Raw genomic sequence first — 23,227 nt, 5'->3', positions numbered from 1 at the left:
AAGTAATTTGGAATGGAGGGCACTGGAGGTTGAGGGTAGAGAGAAATGAGAATTTTAAAAGTCTTCATGCAGAAGATGGTATTTGACTTGCATCTTCAAGATAGAGAAGGACTCTGTGAAGGGGGAAAAAGGAGAAAAGGCATTCCAGGCATTTGGGATGGCCAAGGCAAAGACACAGAAAGAGGAGATGGGATGTCCTATATAAAGACCAGAGAAGAGGCTTGTTTAATTGAATCATAGAGTGTAGAAAGAAGATATAATGTCCAATTAGACTAGAAAGATAAATTAAGACCAAGTTGTATAGGGCAGAGGTATCAAGTACACAGCCCACAGAACTGAGTGCAGCTCAAATCAGATTAAAGTATGATTAGGAAACATTTAATAAATTAAAATACAAAATATAATGTTAATATATGATTTTCTAAGTCAACATGTGTCCATAGAGAACCTTTTTGTGCAGTTTAATGGCCCTTGTTTCTATTTATATGACATCACTGGTGTAGGGGTTTTAAAAGCTAAACAGAGGGGTTTAGATATTCTAGAGTCATTGAAGTTGATTGAAAAAGGGAAGCAAAGAGAGTAATTAGGTGATTTCGCTATCATCTGGGTAAGTGATGAAGGCCTGGTCTAAGGTAGTATCTCTGCTAGTAGAATAAAGGTTTTGGATAAGAGAAAAAATAATACTGTGGAGGTGAAATTAATGTTGAGATTAGAGAAAAGTGTGGAAGAGAAGATTGGGGAGAAATATAATGAGTTCCATTTTGGACATGTTGAATTTGAGATGCTAATGGGACATCCAATTTGAAATGTCCAATAGGCAAATGGAGATATGAGACTGAAGCTCAAGAGGAAGTCCTGGGGGTAGATATTTAGATTAGTGGATCATCTGCAGAGATGAGAATTCAATTTATGGGGACTGATGAGATTATGGAGAGTGTATTTAGGAAAAGAATAAGGTAAAACTTGGAAGAACATCCATAGTTAGGGGATATATATATATATATATATATATATATATATATATATATATGATATATGATATAGCCATGCAGCACATACATCAAGAAATATTAAAACTGAAAAAAGGCCATTAGATTTGGCAATTGAGAAATCATTTGTAGCTTTGAAGAGAAAGTTTTCGGTTCATTGATAAGGTCAGAAGGCAGATTGCAATGGAAATTATAATTAGAAGGCAAAAATTCTGCCATATGTCAAAGGACACAATTTCTCACAGATTCCTTATGCAGCCAATAGAAAAGATAACTTTCTGTAACAATTCATAAGACAGGATTTGAATTTAAGCTCTCCCTCACTTTAAATACAGTGTTCTTTCCACATTCTCTCTCAAATTAAGATATATTTCTCTCTCTCTCTCTCTCTCTCTCTCTCTCTCTCTCTCTCTCTCTCACACACACACACACACACACACACACACACACACACACGAAATGAGTCAGATTAACCTTGTTGTAACTTTTATTTGATCATAACACTAAATTCAGTTCGTTCTCCATTCAGTTTAGTCTTTGAAGCCCTTGGTTCTATAACATGGTCATCTGCTTCCCAACATAAACCTAGAAAAGACACTGTTCACAGGGAAGAAAAGGAATTGTTAATCATAGGGGATCAGTTGGTACTTTCTTCATTTTATATCTTGCATAAGAAAAGCAGAGTAAGGTGGCCCAAAGGTCAAAAGTAAAAACTGTTATCCATCTATATTTTTAGAAATTTTGCTATGGGCTTGATAAAATCAATAACATGCCAATTGTAACACTTGAGTTGTAGCTTTTCTCTCATTCTAATTGATCAGATAGACTCTGTAAACTTTGGCATATCCTTAATAAATAAGACTCCCATTGTATTATGCTTCAAGCTTACTGAGGCCAGGCATCAGTGGTTGGTTGTTTGAAGCATCTATTTTTGCTAACACAAGGGATGTTAATTTTGCAATTTCTGCAATTGAAACAGATTCACAACTAAAAATAATTTGTACTGTTCCATGAGGGGGGGAAAGGAAAAAGGAATGATTTAGGAACTGGCAGCACAAAACTCCTTACGCAAAGCATCACAACTTTATCCTCAGCCAACATTGGGTGTCTTTGTGTTCTTCCATCTATTCTGTGCTGAATCCACCCAAAGTGGTTTCCCCCTAGCCGTAGAATGATAAAGAATTCTAACCCATTCCTTGCAATAATGACTTTCAACACCAAGCAAAGAGAATACATTCTCTCTTATTCCTTCTCTGAAGAGTATTTTTCTCTGAGGCCCTTCTGGAAACTTTCCCATATTGACTCTTTTAGTCCCACACAGGACCTCTTTGTTTATGTTTTAGTCAAAATAAGAAAATGTCAAGAAGCCTAGAGAGGCTTATGCTGACCTGAAACAGTCCTGCTATCTCAATCCTTCCTTCCTTCCTTCCTTCTTCCTTTGCTCCTTGATAGGGTGATATAATGGAAGGAATATTGAATTAACTGTACTGAGATCTAGCTCAGATTCTTCAGTTTTCTAGCTATGTGACCTTTAGCAAATCACTTACTCTCAGGACTCTGAGCAAATCTGGGACTTCAGTTTCCTTAAGTGTAAATGATGGAGTGTAACTGGGTGTTCCCTTTCAGGTTTAGAATTTTGTGAGTCTGTTAGGTCTTCAGATCTTCTCTAATGTCATGTAGAGTGTTCTTCACTTAGTTCTGAATGAGAGTTGGAGAGATCAAGGAGTAGGGTACCAGGTGGCCAAGATTATCAGTGAATCATAGAATGTTGGCATTTGAAAGAACCTTGGAGATTTTCTCATTCTATAAATTCACATCGATTAACGTATTATGTGTCAACACTGGAGCTATAAAGACAAAGATAAAGTTGTCCTGCCCTCAAGGAGCTGAATTCCTATAGGAAACTAAAGTCTAGAGAGATAAATGACTCATTTGAGATCTTACAGCTAGAGAGTGACACAATTACAATGTAGATCTCCTGATTTCTAGAGCCAACATCATTCTCCTAAAATCTTGACAAGTCACTGAGCAAACTTTCTAGGACATGAGGCTTCTGGAGGCCAGGTTGAAGTGCCCAGCAGAAAGTTGCTAGTATTTCAAAATTGTCCCCAGATCTCTGTAATAAGCAGAGTATCTTACAAGCCACTAGATGAGAGCCCCAAAGCACCCTGGGGCTGTCTACTTCTGCAGTGGTCAGCCTTCCCCGAAGTCCTGGTGATTTTCCAGTTGCTACAAAAATTAAAATGCCTAGGTCATTACAAGGAGGCAGAGCCTAGTTTATGCTGGTTTTCAAAGCTGAACTAAATCCTGATGAAGGGCTGAGGGTGAATTAGAAATGAAAGAAAATGTAAATTTGAATGGTGCATATATGTTCAATCCCTTTTCTCTACTGAATATGAATAGCTTGAAGCCTCTGTGTCTTTCTCCAAATTAAACTCCAATATGAGTTTGGAAACACCAGAACAGGATTATCACTGATGACACTAATAAACAGATGGGGAGCAGATCCGGTCTCCGGATTTGCTCTACCTGGGAGTACTAGTGAGATCTTGGCTGCTGCTAGGATTTCATTTATAGAACTAAGGAGATGGATTTGTTTTGTTCACAGTGCTGCTGCTGTTACAGTTGCAGCATTATCTGCATTCTGGACTTTATTAAGTGTGTAAGGACAAACACACACACATAACTGGAAACCAGTTATGCTAAGCCTGAATAAGAGCATTTCTTCTACTCTCTTTTATCCCTTTATTTCTCTGTTTCCTTCTCCTCTCTTTTCTTTCCCTCTTTTTTCCTCTTTTCCTTTGCACAATCTCTTTTTAAATTCTTTTTTACCTTTCATTCTCTACAATTTCTCCTCCCTCTCCCCTCCCCCCTTCTTCTTCCCAAGCCTTCTCCCCTATCCTCTATACCATTTCAGCTTCTTTCTCTTTCCTCTTTTCTCTTCCCCTGATTCACTTTTCCCTGCCATGTCTTCTGTTTTCTTCTGCTTCTCCTTTCTCTCTTTATCTGCCTCTTCTCTCTTTACCTTCATTTGATCCTTTCTTTTGCCTCCCTTTTCTCTCACTTTCTCTCTCTTGGCTCCTTTCTCTCTCAAATCTCTTTTTGACTTTCTCTTTTTCTCTTTCAGTCTTCTTTTCAATCTCTTCCTATTTCCCTTCTTTTCCTTTCTCCCTCCTCTCTTCTCTTCAGTCCATCAGAATGCCATCAGCCTATTTCAATAAAGCAGTCAGGAAAGGTAACCCAGCAGGTCCTAAAGATAGCACTATTCACATTTACATGACTTCTTTTAAGGAGAAGAAGGAGGCAGCACCTTTGGGTTCCAGAATTGGAGGATTCCCAGTTCCCCAGAGGTTTAGCTGAAAACAGAAATTTCCTCACTCAAATCAATTAATATTTATTGGGTCCCTATAGAGTGTTGCCACCTGAGCATTCACAATGCAGATGAGGCTTCTGGGAGAGCCTAAGGAGAGTGGATAACATAATAAATGACCAGATGAAAACTCCACTCTCTTTAAAGCTACTTTTCAATAAGGAAGAAGGCTTTGACTTTGAATGCAGATAGCTACAGAGTCATGGGGATTCTTCCATGACAAATAATATTTTCTTAATTATTTGATGAGAAGGAGCTGCCAATTAGTCCTATCTATGAAAGGATATTTATGGTTGAGCCAGGATCAACTCTCCTATTCAAAAGAAAATGGGGGGGGGGGGCGAGTGGAGAGGGGAATGGCAGAGAAGACCTTACTGAGGATTTGAAAGTGACCCATTCCAGGCAAAAAAAAAAAAAGTTCTCTGAAGCTTCAGAGTTCTCTGTTGCTTCAGAGAACAGTTCTGAACCTTTTTTGGGTCATAGACCTCTTTGATAAGGTCTGTGGAATTTTTCTCAGAATAATGTTATGGGCCAGAACTTGAAACAAGATACTAAGTGGAATTGAGGAGACAATGGTTAAATCTAGTTTAGCTTTGATTTAATCCTACAACAAATACTGGTTTCCTAGTGATATAATGATTGGTGTATACTCAGTGTGGAGCCATATATACAGGGACTGAGAGCCACAGAAAAGAAGCGCTCAGGGCCAGACAAGCACACTAGAAGCTCTTGGAGGTTGAGAAAGATTCACTTCATCGTCCACCTTTGTGGAGGCTGGAGGTGAAGCACAAACCTTTGGATTCAGAGAGATTCAGAGGGCAGAGAAGACAGACTAGAGCTCAAGCTCTCGGAACCAAGGGGAGAGGTAGGCCTCTAAGAAAGCTAACCAGGACCCAAGAAAGGAGACAAGACTTTGAAGGAGACAATAAAGGATTTGGACTTTAACATCTGGCTGCACTTGATTAATGTACTGAAACAAAGGCTACTCCCAGAGAACCCCAAGAAAACCAAACAAGAGAACATTACATTTTGGAGAGAACATTACGTAATAATGTTTTCAAAGGCATAAATAAAATACAAAGCATTACAGAGAAAATCAATTATGTTGAAATATAATAAACCAAGGCAGCTAGTTGGTGTAGTGGATAGAGTACCAGCCTTGAAGTCAGGAGGACCTGAGTTCAAATCTGATCTCAGACACTTAACATTTCCTGGCTGTGTGCCCTGGGCAAGTCACTTAACCCCAATTGCCTCAGCAAAAAATAAAAAAAAAAAATACAGTAAACCAATTTCAGAAACTCATAGGTTAAGAATTCCTGCTGAGTTAGGAGAACTATGTGATTTTAAGTGAGGTTATTTCCCTTTTCTGTGCCTTAATTCTCTCATCTGTAATATGGAGAGAAAGTGGCCAAACTATGATTTCCAAGTTTCTTTCTACCTCTGACATAATAAGAGATAGTTAAGGTTTGTAACTTTTTGTACAGACTTTACGTCAATGAATGATAATAGCTCTTATTTCCATAGTGATTTAAGGTTTACAAAATACTTTCCTCATAGGAGACCTGTGACATAAGCATGTGGGCAGATAAGTGTGCAAGGAGAGCCAGAGGCACCCAGTTTTAATTCTTTTACTCACCACTATGCCTCTGGTAATTGAGAAATTATTTTTCTGAGGCACAATGGATGCAAGGACTTTTACTAGTCTTTGTATGACTTTTTAATTGATCTTCAGTCCCTGGTTACTTACCTCAGTGAATTAGAACATGATTTTTTAAAAAATAACTTTTTATTGACAGAACCCATGCCTGGGTAATTTTTTACAACATTATCCCTTGAACTCACTTCTGTTCCGACTTTTCCTTTCCCTCCCTCCACCCCCTCCCCTCGATGGCAAGCAGTCTTATACATATTAAATATGTTATAGTATACCCTAGATACAATATATATGTGCAGAACCTAATAGTTCTCTTGTTGCACAGGAAGAATTGGATTCAGAAGGTAAAAATAACCTGAGAAGAAAAACAAAAAAGCAAGCAGTTAACACTCATTTCCCAGTTGCAGAACATGATTTTTAAGAGGCCAAGTCCATAGGCCTGATTACTTAGGGACAATCAGCTTTATTCCCACAAATACAGGCTACATCTCTGGTTGTTTTATACTTTGATTCTGTTCATCATTAAAAAAATAGTAACAGTAACAATGTGGATATGGCTTAGTACAAAATCATCACGGCTCCTAGAGAAGTAATGGAAAAAAATATATCCTTTCAATAGTAAGACTTTTCAAAGGAGACTATGCCATATAAAGATCAAGTGAAGGAACTAGAGATATTTAACCTAAAGAAAAATAAATAAAAGAGATGTGACAGCTATCATGTGGAAAAGATGTAAAAAAGAAAATTAATTTGAAAAAATTAAATTTTAAATTAGTCAAGTACTTTTTAATTTTTCATATAACAAAAAATCTATTTTCTCTCCTAAATCTCTTCATTGAAAAGAAAAGAAAGAAAAATGAACACAGCAAATACTCATAGTCACAAAGCAAATTCTAAGAGAAAACTTCTTACCAGGGCTATCCAAATGTGAAAAGAGTTGCTTCAGGAGGCAATGGTTTCCCCATCTTTGCAGGATTTCAAATGCAGGAAATAGAGCCCCCTGTCAGAAATGTGGTGGAAGGAACTCCTATTCAGATATGGGCTGGACTTCATGGCCTCCAAAACCATTCTCACTTTGAGATGTGTGATTCTATATCAGTCATGTCAAATTCAATATAAGATTATTATTAGACTATTGTAGAAAGTGGAAGAGAGATAAGAATATCAAATGGGAAAGGGAGATGGAAATTAGAAGATTGACCTTACTAAAGCAGAAGGGATCTGATGTGGATGAGTGAAAGGTAGGTAGGCAGGACCAAATTATGGAGGGACTAGGATGCCAGCTCTCTCTCTACTTTTGGCTTATCCTTCTGACAATCTTCCCTTCACCTTTAACATTCCAGGCATATGTACCTTTCCAGTTTTCCACTATCCTTTCTGGGAAAGTTTACTTCTTCCGTGAAACTCTGCTCAATGATTTAATTGATGAGGTCACTTCCAAGGGGGACCTAATGCATAGATTTGTCAAATTTCATTCATTTTGCCAGAGGTTTAAAAATAAAGCCTTATCATCCCCAACACATGTGTACCTGGGGGGAGCAGTAGATATATACCTGTAAAAACTCCTGTGACAGAAGTTCTTAACCTGTAATGCATTGGCTATAGATAAATTCCAGGTGGTCTGTGAATTTAAGGGAAAAAAAATTTACATCTTTCAGTATAGTTCACTTCCTTTATAATCTTATATATTTATGTATTTACTTCAAACCTTTATTCTGAGAAGTGGTCCATAGGTTTCATCCTATTGCCATATATAAATAAAGTCTCTTTGTGTCTCTCTCTGTCTCTGTCTCCATCTCTCTTGTTTCTCTGCATTTTTCTGTGTCTTTCCATCTCTCTCTCTCTCTCTCTCTCTCTCTCGCTCTCGCTCTCGCTCTCGCTCTATCTATCTATCTACAAAACATATATAAAGTCCTACCCAGCAGCTGGGAGTACCAGGACAGGTTTCTTACAATAAGGGTTGCTTGAACTGCATCATAAAGAAAACCTGGGTTCCCAGGAGATAGAAATGAGGAGGAAGTACATTCGAGGCAGGATGGACATGGTGTGAAGGTAGGAGCTGGACTCTTGAGTGTGAGAAACACAAATAGGACAGTATAGAGAAGAATCCAACTTCTTCCATGAAGCATTTCTTAACTCTTCCAGTCCATACTGCTCTCTCTATAGTCCTATAATACTTAGGGTATCTATACATTGATTCCCTAAGTTCTATTATGTAATTGTTTTGATATCTTTTATTCTTCTTTAATTGTATTTATTATATCTAGGTAACTCAGTAGAGTCAGAAAGAACTAATTCAATTTCTTAGATACTTACTGTGTGGTCCAGAACAAGTCATTTAACCCTATTTGCCTCAGTTTCTTCATCTTTAAAATGAAGGAGTTAGACTAGATGACCACTAACACACTTGTCTGGCTCTAAATCAGTGATTCTGTGTATCCCCCACAGTGCCTGGCATTGTGTTAATATGTAACAGATGTTCAATACATACTTGGGAACTGATTATCAAGAAGACAGAATGCTGGGTAGAGAGAAGGAGGCCTGTATATCCTCCACCTAGATTCTAAACTTCATGAAGACAGACAGCATGTCTTAAATAAACATTTTCTCTTCCTAAGAACTTAGACTAATATTTTGCATGTAGTAAATGTTTGACAGATAGCTTCTTCCAGGTAGACAAATTCCTAGGCTACCATTCTTCACCTGGTGCTAATTGTCTGATATGCTAGTTTGATAATAATAATAACTAACATTTATGTAGCACTAAAAGATTTGCAAAATGCTTTACAACAGTTCTCATATGATCCTCACAACAATCCTGAGAGGCAGATGCTTTTATTATCTCCATTTTTAAAAATGGGAAACTGAGGCAGAGGTTAAGTGACTTGCCTACAGTCACATAATTAGGTAAGTGTCTGAAACTAGATGTGAACTCTATTCACTAAACCAACCCAGCTGCCCAGACATTGGTTAATGTGGAACATACAGTCAAGGGTTCGTGTATGGACCAATAATCAAAGTTAAGATTCCCCCAGAGAGCAACTAGGCATTTTCCTACTGACTTGTGGAGAAATTTGAACTTTCTGCATTTAAAGAAGTGTAAAAAAGGGAATATGCCAGACTAGAAAGTCTACTTAAAAGTCCCCAAATGGGATTGTGCCCAGCTTTGTTGGCCAAGATAGACTTGACCTACAAATGGCTGGGAAAATGTACAGAACTCTAAGATTCCTTTCTTGTGGCCTATTTTACTAAGGTTAAATTGCATGGAACTTAATTACTGCTACAGTAATAACAATTAATGAAGAAGATATCTTTCAACAACAGACTTTGCAATCATAAATTTTATCATTCAAAAGTAATACAGGATGCTTAAATTATCAGTTACAAGAGTCTGATGCCCTCATCTTACAGATAGGGAAACTGAGGCTCAGAGATATAAAATGTCACAGAAGTAGTAAGTAACAGAGCCAGGAATCAAACTTAATTCCTCTGATATTACATCAATATTCTTTCCACTATACCATACTAGCCCTCAGTGTATTGCTTCCCCGAAGTATTCAGAAGCATCTTTTTCTTCTCTGAATCTATCACAGATTGCAACTTCTTGGCCCTCATAATATCTCTGTAAGATGCTTTTCTCAAGACAAACCCAAACCCCCAAGTAGCAATTTAGCAGCCACCTAATTCTTCTGTCCTAGAGATGTGCTCCCTCAACAGTGAGGCAGCTGGCTTCAGCAGAAAGCCCTCTCCCCCTATAAAACCAGACCCTGGGCTAGTTTCAAGAAGCCAGTTTCCCTGAACTGGCTCTCTCTCATGTCTATTTTCCGTCTATCATAGCAGGAGCCAGGTGGAAAAGCTGTGCCCAGCCTGGCTTTATTAAATAATGCTTCCTGTTAAAGAGAGGGTATGCTTTTTATGATCTCAATATAGCAGAGAAGTGGATGTACAGTGGGGGCGGGGGAGGGGGGGAACATTAGACTTGGAAACAAGGAGTATGGGTTCATGGCTGAGGAGTTCCATTTACTAGCTGTGCGACTTTGGATGTCACTTAATTTTTTTCATTCCCGTTTCCTCATTTGATAAGGAAAGACACAACAAGGTCATTTAGCTTGTTGAATAAAAAGATTATTTCATTCTTTGCAGTTGCATACTTTGTACTCCCCACAGTTCCTGGCACAGAGTAAGTGATTAATTAATATTTCTTGATTGATTGTGAGAATCAAATGAGATAATGGACTCAAAATTCTTTGTAAATCTTTTTTTTTTTAATTTCTTATATTTTTTTTCTTTTTCCTGCTTCTCCCTTTGGAAAAACGAAAGTCTTCTAACAAATATACATTGAACTATTTACTACTAATAAAATTTTCATTATTTAATAATAATTAGTTATTCTCACACTTAAACTCATAGACTTAGAACTAGAAGGGAACTTAATAGTTTTCCATCACCTTCAGTGATCATTCCCCCAATTTACAGATGAGGAAACTGAAGACCAGAGAGGATAAATGACTGGTTCACTGCTGGTCAGTATCTGAGGCAGGAGAGAAGTTGAGTTTTCTGACTCCAAATCTTGTGCTCTATCCCCCTTCTCACATTGCCTCCTAATACTTAAATCTTCAAAGTGCTTTCACATAAGTGATCTCATATTGTTATTGTAACATTCCTATGCGTTAATAGGACAGGCATGATTAGTGCTATTTTACAAAGATGACATGATCTAACCCGGTCACCTAGCTGGTTTGGGGCAGAGCTGAAATGAGAACAGGTTTCCTGAGTCCTTGTTCATCACTTTTTCTACCTGGTCTTCCAGTTTAAGAGTTCAGCCAGCCTTAGGTGATAGATCCTCTGGGTCACCTCTACAGTTGAGCTGTCGCTTGTTCATAATATCATTCTTTTACCATCTGGAAAACCAGAAATCTAACAACCAGAGAGAAAAGGCTTTTTTTTCTTCCTGTACTGAAAAGAATTCTTATTTAGCCTTTGTGTACAACCCCTGTGAATGATTGACCTCTTTGGGAATAATGGGAACTAGCCATGCATTTTCATTGGCTGAGAATGGGCCATTGTGACTTGGTGAGAATCAAATCAATGAGAGGAAGTCAAATATTATGTGAAATGTATCAGTGTTTCCTGTCTATAATAACCTCCCCTTCACCTTTCCCCCTATCCCATACCACTTAATTTTCCCCCTTTTTGTGCAATTCATCAAATAATATTGTATTGCCTATATGTAAACCTTTTCTCATTAGTAATCTCCATGAGAGCAAAATTTTTGTCTTATCTGAATTTTGTATCTCCCTTGGTACCCATCCATCAGTGTTCTGCACATAGTAGGTACATAATTGATATTTCTTGAACTGAATCATAGGCTTTTTTAAAATCAGGCAAGAGTCAGTTTCCCCCTACTATGGACAAAACAACCTTCCTCTTTTACCGAATGATGGCCTACTTCAGCTAGATAACCCCCTTTGTGTCCTCCCTTTATTGTGTCTGTCTCTGATCTTTTGTTTATACATGGAAGTTGTTCCACCCCTTCCTCACACTATGTTTTTGAGCTTTGTGAAGTTCTGAGAATATATTATTGCAAGGCAACTTATGACTCCACAAATTCAGATTAACTACTTATCAAAATATGCCCCATGAAATGTAGTTACTTAATATATTTGAGCTCACACTCATACTCCACTATGCTGCTCTGCCTAGTTCCTCAAGTTAACCTCATTTTATTAATCTCAAATTCAACTCTAATTTTCTTAACTCTAAATTTACAACTAGGCTACTAACTCAACTCTTGACTGATGTGACTTCCCTGAACTTCCTCTCCCCTCTAATTGGAGGATTGAAAGGTGGAATACCAAATTCCCCCAAGATCTTCCTTTATAAAGATGAGAAACTGAACTTTTTGTCTCATTCTACTCTGCATCTTCTGTCTGCCTGGTTTTAATTCCAAAGAACAAAATGTCCCTTCCCCAAACTTTCTAGTCTTCCCTGCCACCACTATTTTCTTTCCTCCTTCTGTCTGTAGTCTCCCTCCTCCTCCTCCCCCTCCCCTATTAGATTGTAAACTCCTTGAAGGGAAGCACTGACTTTTTTTATAGGACTTAGACCAGTGTGGGCAAATAGTAGACAATTAATAAATGTTTACAGGATTGGGTTTAGTGACTAAATAGAATCAATGTTTATTAAGTGCCTATTTTATTCCAGGCCCTGGGCCTTATAAGTCCTGATAATACCAAAAAAATGCTACACATTTTCTTTTAGAAATTGTTTTCCTCAGGACAACTCTTTAAAGTAGGTGGTGCTGGCATTTTGACCCTCATTCTATAGATGAAAGATTGGAGGGGGGAGGGGAGAGGCAGAGTTTTCTAAAAACAAATATGCATCATCAAAAAAAAAAAAATTCCCTCATTGTTTGAAAAAAAAAAATGTCATTCTGCTTCCCAATTTTATTACCTCTATTACAAAGTAATTAGTAGATTTTTATCATTTTTTTTTATCATTGGTCCTCTGCATGGATGGCCATTGTGTCGATCACAGTCTTTATAGCTTTTCAAGTTGTTTCTCCTTATAGTATTGTTGCTATTGTATAAATTGTTCCCCTGGTACTGCTGATTCCATTCTTGATCAGTTTAAAAAAGTCGTCAAAACTTCAGATAGTGATGTTATAGCATAAATTGTTCTGGTCCTGCTCATTTCACTCTTCATTCATTAATGAAGGAAAGACTAGTCTTTCCTTATTTCCTTAAAGTCACCTGTTTCCTCATTTCTTAAAAGCATAGTAGTATTCTGTCATTCACATATCACAGTTTATCATATTATTTATTATATCTTTAATTGATGGGTATTCCTTAGTTTCTAGTTTTGGTTGCTATTTTGCCACTATAAAAAATTGCTTTATAAATTTTTGTATGTAAAGGAATTTTTCCTCCTTTTTGGTCTCTTTTGGGTATTGGTCTAGCAGTGGTATAGCTAAGTTAAATGACTTGCACTGTTTAATAGCTTTTTATTTGTAATTCTAAATTGCTTTCCATTCTTAGGTCTGTGCTGCCTCAGAGTGCCTGTTTCCCCACAGTCCCCCCAGCCTTGATCACTTTCTCTTTTTTGTCATCTTTGCCAGGCTGATGGCGGGTGGGGAGAGTAAAAACTCACAATTGTTTTAATTTATATTTATTTAACTAGTAGTGATAGGGATAGCCGTCAAAAGGCTATGAGATAGCTTAAATTTCTTCTCTTGAGAATTTCCTATTTATATTCTTAGGCAACTTATCAATTAGAAAACGGCCCTTATTCTTAAACACTTGAATTAGTTCATAATATATCTTGGAAATTAGATTTTTATTACAAAAACCCGCTGCAAAGATCTCCCCTTCCCCCCAATATTGTTTGTGCGAAGCTTTTTAATTTTAGGCAATCTCCTATGATCTTCTTCATCCCTTATTTGGTTATGAACTTTTTTATCCCATAACTAATTTTTTTCTGTAAAGAAAAAATCTGATTTGTCTATGATGTTCTGAACTTTTATATCTAAGTCATGTATCTGTTTGGAATTTATCTTAGTATAAGGGGCAAGGGTGCATTTTCTGAACATGGTTCCCTTTCCCAGAGGTTTTGTTTTTTTTTATTATTATTTTGCCTTTTATTTAGGATATGCATGGGTAACTTTACATCGTTAACAATTGCCAAACCTCTTGTTCCAGTTTTTCACCTCTTACCCCCCCCCCCCCCAGATGGCAGGATGACCAGTAGATACACAATAAGTATACATGACCAAACCGTTATTTTGCTGTACAAAAAGAATCAGACTCTGAAATATTGTACAATTAGCTTGTGAAGGAAATCCAAAATGAAGGTTTCCCAGAGGTTTTTGATCATATAATCAGTCGTCAGCATCTTTGGGTTTATTGAATGTAAGAATCATTTGCTTGTATATATTGGGTGCTTCATCTGTTCTACTCATTGATCTCTCTTTATTTTAATAAGTACCAAATTCTTTTGAGAATTACTGCTTTGTGATGCAGCTCAAGGTCTGGTCCTGCTGGACCGCTTTCATTCCAACTTTTTTTTTTTCATATTTCCCCTGAAATTCTTTTCTTTTTTGCCTCCATATGAATTCCATTATTTTTTCTTCTAGTTCTACAAACCTTCCTCCCTTCCCTTCCTTTTTTCCTTTTTTCCCCCCCCTTCCTTCCCTTTTCCCCCTTTTTTTTTTTTTTTTTTTTTTTCCCCTTTTTTTCCCCTTTTCTCCCCCCCTTCCCCTTCCCCCTTTTCCCTTTTCCTTTCCCCCCCCCTTCCCCCCCCCTTTGGGCCCTTCCTTTCCCTTCCCCTTTTTTTCCTTCCCTTCCCCCCTTTCCTTTTCCCTTTCCCCCCTTTTTTCCCTTTTCCCCTCCCCTCCCCCTTTTTTTTCCCCCCTTTCCCCTTTGGCCTTTGTTTGGCCCTTTCTCTTCTTTTCCCCTTTTTTTCCCCTTCCCCTTCTTTTATTCCCTTCCCCTCCCCTCTCCCCTTTTTTTTTTTTTCCCCCTTCCCCTTCTTTTCTTTTTCCCTCCCTTTTTCCCTTCCCTTCCCTTCTCCCCCTTCCTTCCCTTCCCTTCCCTCCTCCCTTTTCCCCCCCTCTTTCCCCCCCCTTCCCTCCCCCTTCCTTCCCTTTTCCCTTCCCCTCCCCTTCTCTTCCTTCCCCCCTCCCTTCTCTTCCTTTCCCTTCCCCCCCCCTTCCTTCCCCTTCCTTTCCCCTCTCCCCTTCCCTTCCTCCCCTCTCCCTTTCTTCCTTCCCCTTCCTTCCCCCCCCCCTTCCTTCCTTCCTTCCCTCCCCCTTCCCCTTCCCTTTTTCCCTTTTCCCCCTTTTTTTTTTCCCCCTTTTTCTTTTTTTCCCCCCTCCCCCTTCCCCTTCCCCTTCCCTTCACCCCTCTCCCCTTCCCCTTCCTTCCATTCCCTTCCCTTCACCCCTCTCCCCCTTCCCTTCACCCCCTCCCCTTCTCTTCCCTTCCCTTCCCTTCCCCCCTCTCCCCCTTCTCTTCCCCCCCTCTCCCTCCTTCCCCCTTTCCTTCCCTTCCCCCCCTCCCTGCTATTGGGGTCCAGTGACTTGCCCAGGGTCACCCAACCAGGAAGTACTAAGTGTCTGACGTCACATTTGAACTCAGATGCTCCTGACTTCAGAGCTGGCGCTCTATCCACTGCGCCCCCTAGCTGTCCCTACAAACCAATTCTTTGGTAGTTTGGTATGGAATTGAATAAGGAAACTGATTTCAGCAGTAGCGCCATTTTTGTGGCAATGACTCCTCCTACCCATGAGCAAATGATATTTTTTCCAATTCTTTAGTTCTTTTTTTTGAATGGGACCAGATGAAGCTTTCTTCAAAAAAAAAAAAAAATCTAAGAAATAGAGTAGGTCAAACCTTAGGCTCGAGTCACGTGATCCCTATTCCCAGAGCAGAGCCGGAAGACCAGGTTTTGGATTTCAGGAAGTCACATGATCTCTAGGCCTAGAGGTCTCTAAAGGTCAGACCCTAAGTCAGCTGCAGGAAGTGATGTAACCCACAGGGAGCAGACAACATTGGCGACCATTGGTCAAGGATGATTACTTCCTTTTAGTCCATCCAATGAAAAGGCTTGAGTCTTTTGCTATTTAACCAGCCTTCTTGTCAGGTCCAACACATGTTGGGAGCTCAGATTCCTCCTGGGTGTCCCTGGGCCTCTCCCTGCAGGGACTAAATAAGTGTTTCCTCTTTGCATCTGAAGATGCCTCTGATTAGTTACTTTGGGGAAGGAGGTCTAGCACCTGCCCCACACACTTTATTTCTGTAAATAGTAGCTTGTAGATTTGTTTATGTGGGTATATATATCTGGAGAGGTAGACTCCCAGGTATTTTCAATATCAAACCAAAAAAATCTTGGGTTCTAATATGGGTTGAGTTCTTTCTTCTGTTCTCCCGTTCAGTTTTCTCAATATCTTCTTATTCATTTATGATTAAGCATTTTAAACCCTCCAATTCAGGAGCTTTATTTCCCTATCATTTCCGGCATGCTGGGCCAGATAAGCATTTATTAATCACCTATTATATTCAGGACACTGTCTAGACCCAGATATGCATTTATTAATCACCTATTATATTCAGGCCTGCTGAAAGATAAGCATTTATTAATCACCTATTATATTCAGGAAGCATTTATTAATCATCTATCATATTCAGGACACTGTGCTAGACCCAAATAAGTATTTATTAACCACCTATTGTATTTAGGACACTGTGCTAGACCCAGATAAGCATTTATTAATCACCTATTATATTCAGGACACTGTACTAGACCCAGATAAGCATTTATTAATCACCTATTATATTCAGGACACTGTGCTAGACCGAGATAAGCATTTATTAACCACCTACCATATTCAGGAAGCATTTATTAATCACCTATCATATTCAGGACACTGTGTTAGACCCAGATAAGCATTTATTAATCACCTATTATATTCAGGAAGCATTTATTAATCACCTATCATTCAGGAACTGTACTGGGAAAATAAGCATTTATTAAACCTATTATTCAGGACACTGTCTGGGCCCAATAAGCATTTATTAACCACCCCAATATTCAGGGCATTTTTCACCTATCTATTCAGGAACTGTTTAACCCAGATAAGCATTTATTAATCACCATTTATTCAGGAAGCATTTATTAATCACCTATCATATTCAGGACCTGTGCAACAAAAGCACTTATTAACCACCTACCGTATTCAGGGCATTTATAATCCCCTTCATTTCAGGGCTTATTAACCACCTACCGTATTCAGGAAGCATTTATTAATCACCTATCATATTCAGGACACTGTGTTAGACCCAGATAAGCATTTATTAATCACCTATTATATTCAGGAAGCATTTATTAATCACCTATCATATTCAGGACACTGTGCTAAACCCAGATAAGCATTTATTAATCACCTATCATATTCAGAAAGCATTTATTAATCACCTATCATATTCAGAAAGCATTTATTAATCACCTATCATATTCAGGACACTGTGCTAGACCCAAATAAGCATTTATTAACCACCTATTGTATTTAGGACACTGTGCTAGACCTAAATAAGCCTTTATTAACCACCTACTGTATTCAGGAGACTACTAGAAAGTTGAAGTGAAAACAGTCTGTCCTCAGGAAGTTTGTATTCTGCTGGGGGGGAGGGAAGAATGTAACTAGGCTCATGGGATGAGAGCTTTAAGGCCATCTATTCCACTCCCCTGATTTTACACATAACCTTCAAAAAAGGAGTCCTAAGAACAAATCCTACCCAAGACACTTACTCATAGTAGCCCTGACAGATCACTTAACCTCTCAACCTTAGGTTGCTGAGAATAATTATGGTAGATCAGGAAACTGGCTATGGTGGATCAGTAACTTGGCCCATAGTCGGATAAGTAAAAGTAACCTAGGCAGAATTTGAATTCAAATCTTCTAACCCTGAGTGGAACACTCTTTCTACCACACATGTAAATCCCTAAGAATGTATGGAATAATTTAAATAGGAAATCAAAGAAGGCTTTCTATGGCTTCACCCTGACAAATAGCTAAGGATTCTCAGACTAAGGGTAAGGAGAGATTGTATTCCAAGAAGGGGGAATCTTCAGAGCACAGATACTCAGGAGGGATATGAAATGCTGAGCTTTCTCAGCTGCTGAACTTTAAACTTCTTGAGAGTATAGCCTGGCTCTCTGTATTTTATTCTTGCTCCTCTCCTCCCCCCCCCCCCCCAATCACTCCCTTTAATAAGGATGCTACAGAGGGGACATTTATTCAGATTGAACTAGATTACTCTTAAAGACCCTTTTTATTGTTGTTGTTTGGTTGGTTTTCTTGGCAAAGATACAATAAGTATTTTGCTAAGGAAAGTGCTTTCCTTCCCCAGCTCATTTGACAGATAAGGAAACTGAGCCAAATAGAGTTAAATCATTGGTAAGTGTCTAAGGCCAGATTTGAACTCAATCTCCTGAGTCCAGGCTCAGCATTCTATTGACTGTACCTTTTAGCTGCTGCCATGAGGACTCTTACATGCCTGAGATTTCTAAATGCCTCTTGCCCACCCTTCTCTCCTTTTCTCCCTCCAGCAAATGTTTATTGAATGCCAATCATGTGCAAAGTTTTCTGTTCCTCTGTCTCTTTCTTGGTAAAAGAATTGGCATCTTGTCCATTGTGAACACTTAAACGTTTGTTTATTGGATCGAATTGATTGAATGTACTCTAGAAATGGAGCATATCCTTTCCTCAAGCTTCTTTTTATTGTAAAAGGCCATAACTCCATCAATTCCATGGTGAGCTCTAACACAAAAACAAAACGGAAAACAGTTCTTTCCGCTTAGCACTCCTTCTTTATCCTTTCTTCATTTCCTAAAGGGCAGGGGGAGAGGGGGACGAGGGAGTTGAGGGGAAGAAGACAGAGACATAAAGAGAGATAGAGTCAGAGACAGAAAGGGAGACACAGAAGGATAGACAGACAGAAAGACAGAGACAGAGAGACAGAGACTGACACAGAAGCAGAGACACAAAGAGAGAGAGGCAGAATCAGAGACAAACAAAGATAGTGATATAGAAAGAGTAAGAGACAGATTGAGAGACACAGAGAGGCAAAAAGAGAGACACACACAGAGACAGAGATACAGAGAAAAATAAGAGTCATAGACAGAGACAGACAGATGAATCCACAGAGAAAGAGACAGTGACAAAGAACCATATATAGACTAGAGACAGAGAAACATAGAAAGACAGAGGCAGACCCATAGATAAGGAATCAGAGCGCATGCCCCCTTCCTAAATCCACTTTGCACCAGAAAATATTAGGTATTATAGCAATCTTCTTAAAATTAGAGAGGGAGAAATGTGAAGATGTCCCCCACATAGACCAGCCCATCTAAAAATCTTTCTCCTTAAAATAAGGCTCCCTATTGGGGGTTGTACCTGTCCAGTTTGGAATATGCCCTTTGGGGTTTGGAACACAAGATAGTACATGTGCAAGTGGGACCTGCTTGCTTCTCTCCTCCCCTTCCCCCCAATCTCTGCTCTGATATGAGAACAGCACTCTGAGTAGGGAACTGAGAAGTGCTTACTGTGCTATTTTGGTAATGTTGGGAGACTAGTAGAGTCTTTGTTCTTCTTGGCTGGTTACATAATTTAATGAAATACAGCTATGCAAAGGCTGAAGTGCTCAAAGTTGGTTCTAAGGTGGCTTTCATTCCCCAGTCCCAAAAGTCTCCCCATGCTCTCTTTTTCTTCTGTTCTTTATTTTTTTCCTTCAGGACATATGCTGGCCCTGCTTAGAGTTGCACATACAGAGGTAGTTGGTTTGTAGCAACTTCAGGGAATCACCTGCCCAGATGGGACATATCATCAATGACAGCAGGTTCTCTATTGTTGCTAAATCAGCTCGGGGCTGATTTAGTGCTTTATAAAGAAAAATGTGCCATTGGGGTTCACAGTAGTTGACTTGGAGTGGCTGGTCCTTTGTGTGTGTGTGTGTAAGTGTATGTGTGTAACACTGCTGTATCTGAAGTAGTTGGTTGAAATCATTATAGGATATAAAAGCTCAAGGAAAAAGATCTCCACATCCCAAGCCTAGAATCAGTCTATTTACAGAGTAGCCAAGGAGGGGAAAGGAAATGGGGAAGAGAAGAGATTAACTTTTTACTGTTAGTTAGAGATCAAGGGAAGACCCTTCTGACATTTTTGGCTTGGGAACTAAATCTTAAACTTACATTGTGATTTAGTTTCTAAGTAGCTTAGCTGGGAAAAATTTATTATGATAGGTCTTAGTCCCAATATCTTTAGGATGAAGAGAAAGATCTGGGAGTGCAGAGGAAAAGATCATATTATTAGTTAGAACAGGGCATTCTCAAACATTTCTAGTCTCAGAATTCCTTTATGTTCTTAAGTTATTGAGGACCCCAAAAGAGTTCCCTTTGTTTCTGTAGATTATTTGTTGTTTTCAATCATATAGTCATATCTGATTCTTGGCAAAGATACTAAAGTGGTTTGCCATTTCTTTCTATAGAAGAAGAAATGAGGCAAATAGGGATTAAGTGATTTGCTCGGGATCGCACACCTAGTAAGGGTCTGAGGTCACATTTTAACTCAGATCTTCTTGACTCCATGTGGGCTATAACTATTAATATTTATTGTATTTATGGGCCTCAGTTTCCTCATCAGAAAAGCAGAGAGGAAAGATTGGACCAGATGGCCTCTAATATCTCCTCCAAATCTTGTATCCAAGAGAGCAACTGTTTCATGGAGTTGGCACTTCAGGAAGTGTAATACAATGGGAAGAGCCAGAAGCCCTGGGTTGATGACCCAAATATAACACTTATTAGCATGTAACTGAATCACTTCACTTTGAAACCTCACTTTCCCTATCAATCCAAAGGGAATATTGTTATTTGTACTACCTGGCTTTGTTGTGAGGCAAATGCTTTGCAAATCTTCAAAACTAAATAAAAGAGTTAGCTATCATTATATCAACTTTCAAGCCTGGGATCTGTCCACCAAAATCCTGATTTTCTGGAAGGAATAAGGCTCTCCATAACATGAACAGATCCAAATCATTTAGAAACCTTTTTTTTTTTTTTTACAATATCAGTTTAAAAGCAAAAATGTCATAAAGGATCTTTCATTTATCTAATAGTGAAAAATCCATTTCTTCTCTTCCTCATTTCCCCTCCTCCTTGTCTAGAATTCACACTTAAGCTACCCAGCCCACCCTAAATAGACTGAATCTAGACATGGGATGCTGGGATCCTTTCCCTTGACTTTTACATCCCATTTTCTTTTATCCATAAGCTCTGTTCTCCTTCTAGGTTGGGGGAAGGGTAAAGAAAAAAGTAATGAATTGAGGGTTGGTTTTATTTCTTTTAGAACAAAGGCTTGCTCTCCTCTTCTTCCCCATCCCCACCTCCAAAGAAGGGCACTGAAACTAAGGCAAAATTTACAAAATGGCATCCACAGTATGATCAGGGATCTAGGACCTCATCAGATATAGGTAAAAGACTAAAAAGGGTTTGATTTCCAGTCATTTTGTTCATATCAGACATATCTTCCCTCTCCAACAAGTGATTTTAAGACATTTTCATGTCTGTGTGTTTCATACACAACTTCAAATCATTTAGGAATTTAGGTAAAGCTTTCTCCCCATGAGAATGTTATTGAGCACATGCATGCCTCTGTCAAGGGAAATTCCCAAGATTCTAGGCCAAATTCAGGGGCTCAGATTTCAGCAGCTTCCTCTCTCCTTAGGCAACTACAAAGAAAAACAGTAATAACTAATATTGATGTAGCATTTACAATGTGCCAGCCACTGTGCTTTACAATCATTATCTCATTTGATCTTCAAAATAACTCTGAGAGGAAGGTGTTATTGTTTTCTACATTTTTAAGATGAAGGAACTGAGGCAAACATAGACTGTGTGACTTGACTTGCTCAAGATCATACTAGTGAGCATCAGTGACTGGATTCCAACTTCCTGTCTCTGGATCCAGTGCTGTATCTATTTTGTCACCTAGCTGCAGCCCTAACCCTTCCATGAACACTTTCTACTGTACTCTTTATCAGTCACATTTTAGTGGAGTTTCCCTGGCCCTGGACATACTCAGTTATTTCTATATACTACTAAGACTAAAGGGACCACAGAGACATACTGAAAAGATGGCACTGGATTTGGAGTTAAAGGACTTGAATTCGAATTCTGATTCTCACTTCCAATCTGTGTGATGCTGAGTCATCACTTCATCTCCCTGAGTCTGAGTTTTCTCACTCATAAAATAAGCAGTTGTATTAGAGGCTCTCTAAAATCTCTTCCAGCTCTCCTAAATCTATTTATGTTTGGAGAGAAGACTAGCCTGGGAAGCTATTGCTCCTCTGTTGATGATATCTAAATGGTGAAGTCATCCTGTTTTATATTCCTGTCCCTAAGTTTATACTTTTATGAAATGGAAGCTGTTGAAGACTAAGATTGGCTACATAGGTATACATCCTGCCCAAGTTCTTACCATTTTAGTGCTGGAATGAATAACAAAGAAATATAAGGTCCTACTGAGATCATCCCTGTATCTTCAACAGAATCCAGCAATTCCTCAGTACTACACATTTTACAAAAATAGAAACTGAGGGACAGAAAAGCAAAATAAGCTGACACCTTTGTTAATAGAGAAACCGTGAACTGAACCAAGTTTCTTAAAGTAGGTGGATTTGATTTTAAAAAAAACAAAACTGTATTTTCTGTACTTTTCAAGGCTGGAGAGGCAGCAAGTGCAGCCTGAGCCTTTCAAGACCTCAAAGACCCTTTAGTTATTGCATTGTTTCTTCCAAAGGGACTCTGGAAAGCAAAAAGTTGGGGATCCTGGGAGAATGGGCTCAAGGTGTTTGCTGTTTAGTGAAGAAAGGGGAGAAGAGCAAAGTTCTAAGGAGGAAATGCTGCTGGATAGCCAGGCAAAGAGCCTGGAAGTTATGGGGAAAAGTTAACTAAGAAGCAGGAGATACGGCTTAAAAGGTCAGGAACAGGAAAAGAAATAAGCCTTCTGCAACCAACTTGGCTTAACGAGCCAGCCAGGAGCTGGCCCTGAATGTGGCCTTTTATGGGCTGGGCTAGATGACCTTAAGCATTCTTTCATAGCTAAGATTACACATGATTTTAAGCCATGAGACAAATGACTCAAGAGTCCTGAGAACAGGTCTGTAAGTTTTCAGGATTCTTCAGGAGAAGGCTGTCTGAAAGATGTCTGTGAAATGTCATAGCCTCAGAAGGAGACATCACTTCTGATGAAAGTAAACAAGAGGGTGAGCTGGGGAAGTCTGGAAGGTCAGAGGAAGCAATCTGAAATTTAGATGCTTCAATGCAGGGGAATGAAATAGAACTGTGGAGATCCCAGGAAGGAAACAGCTCATATCATCCAGTCTCCTTGATCAACTGCCATGTAGGAGAAGAGAGGGAGGGCTTGTGGGGGAAAAAATGTTATGGGCATTCCCAATGAACGAGTCGATCTAGTCTTGCTGGAAACATAATGGAAAAACAAACTCAGAAATGAAGGACATTTCTGTTTTTAGGTTTGGATTTTTCTGCTGATGCTAAGCAATTTGTGAAGTCCTCTGGGAATTTTATACCCATTTTCCTTGCTGATCAAGATGCAAATCCACTTGAACTTAAGACCCTTCTAGGATAGTGAATAAAAGAAAA

General features: G+C 38.9%; 1 protein-coding gene across 4 annotated transcripts in view; it reads left to right on the top strand.

Moving 5' to 3' along the window:
• MAPK4 (mitogen-activated protein kinase 4) overlaps positions 1-23,227 on the top strand; it is a 215,430-nt gene that overhangs the window by 121,590 nt on the left and 70,613 nt on the right. Inside the window, exon 1 of one of the 4 annotated variants that reach the window (XM_003759545.2) lies at positions 8,010-8,065. The exons of the other annotated variants lie outside the window; for them this stretch is intronic. The gene's annotated coding sequence lies outside the window, so the exon portion shown is untranslated. Of the gene's footprint in view, positions 1-8,009; positions 8,066-23,227 lie in introns of those variants that run through there. 4 annotated transcript variants of the gene reach the window in all.

The sequence above is a fragment of the Sarcophilus harrisii genome, chromosome 1 (assembly GCF_902635505.1).
Source record: "Sarcophilus harrisii chromosome 1, mSarHar1.11, whole genome shotgun sequence".
NCBI classification, from domain to species: Eukaryota; Metazoa; Chordata; class Mammalia; order Dasyuromorphia; family Dasyuridae; genus Sarcophilus; species Sarcophilus harrisii.
This window is presented reverse-complemented; position numbering and strand designations above follow the sequence as displayed.